The following is a 1,582-nucleotide window of genomic DNA, read 5'->3' as shown; positions in this document are numbered from 1 at the left end:
TTTGCTCATGTTACCCAGGCTGGAGTGCAATGGCACGATCTCGGCTCACCGCAACCTCTGCCTCCTGGGTTCAAGCAATTCTCCTGCATCAGCCTCCTGAGTAGCTGGGAATACAGGCACACACCACCACGCCCAGCTAATTTTTTGTATTTTTAGTAGAGACGGGGTTTCACCATGTTGGTCAGGATGGTCTCGATCTCTTGACCTTGTGATCCACCCGCCTCAGCTTCCCAAAGTGCTGGGATTACAGGCTTGAGCCACCACGCCTGGCCTTAAAACTTTTTAATGTCTATAATTTGTGACTTTATTTTATTTTTAATTTATTATTATTATTTTTTTACTTTTCTTCTTTTTCATCTAGGAATTGCTTGAGAATTTTATTTTATTTTTGAGACAGAATCTCGCTCTGTCTCCAGGCTGGAGTGCAGTGGCACCATCACAGCTCACTGCAGCCTCGACCTCCTGGACTCAATTGATCCCCCCACCTCAGCTTCTCAAGTAGGTAGGACTACAGATGTATACTATGAAATACAGCTAATTTTTGTATTCTTTTTGTAAATACTGGGTTTTGCCATGTTGCCCAGGCTAGTCTCGAATCCCTAGGCTCAAGCAATTCATCCGCCTCAGCTTCCCAAAGTGCTGAGATTACAGGCCTGAGCCACTATGCCTGCCCTATTTATTTATGTATTTATTTTAGAGACAGTGTCTCATTCTGTCACCCAAACTGGAGTACAGTGGCACAATCATAGCTCGCTGCAGCCTGGATTATATTTATTAGTGGCTGCCTCAGCTTCATGGGGAGACAAGTGCAAGTGTTTGGCGTGAACTTGATTAAGCTTGCTATGAGGACCACAGCAACTGAAACACTCGTGTCTGACCCAACTGAGGGTATGAAGGCTCTGATTTCCCCAGCAACTGCCCAATGGGAGGAGTTAACACAATCCCAAAGTCAGACTTTTACATCCTTGGGATTGCAACCCCGAAGAAAGCATCAGCATACAACTTTTGATTCATGCTCTGTTTTCTAGGGAACAGAGGCTGATGTTCAGTACAAAAGAGATCTTCAGGGTATGATTCCAGGGTTTGCTTTGTCACCTATGTGAATGCAATAAGGACCTTATTGCTGGCTGTTAGTGGAATGATAATAACCCTTCCTTTCATTCGGCATTATAGTTATTAAGCCTTTTATTGGTGGTGAAGGGAATACTACATGGAAAATCAGCTCCAGGGCCAGGTGCAGTGGCTCACGCCTGTAATCCCAACACTTTCAGAGGCTGAGGCAAGCAGATCACCTGAGATCAGGCGTCTGAGACCAATCTGGCCAACATGGCAAAGCCCCATCTCTACTAAAAACACAAAAATTAGCCGGGCATGGTGGTGTGTGCCTGTAATCTCAGCTACTCGGGAGGCTGAGGCAGGAGAATCACTTGAACCTGGGAGGCAGAGGTTGCAGTGAGTTTAGAGAAGAAAAGAAAAGGCCGGGCGCAGTGGCTCAAGCCTGTAATCCCAGCACTTTGGGAGGCCGAGGCGGGTGGATCACGAGGTCAAGAGATCGAGACCATCCTGGTCAACATGGTGAAAC

The sequence above is a fragment of the Cebus imitator genome, unplaced genomic scaffold (assembly GCF_001604975.1).
Source record: "Cebus imitator isolate Cc_AM_T3 unplaced genomic scaffold, Cebus_imitator-1.0 Scaffold87, whole genome shotgun sequence".
Lineage (NCBI taxonomy): Eukaryota > Metazoa > Chordata > Mammalia > Primates > Cebidae > Cebus > Cebus imitator.
This window is presented reverse-complemented; position numbering follows the sequence as displayed.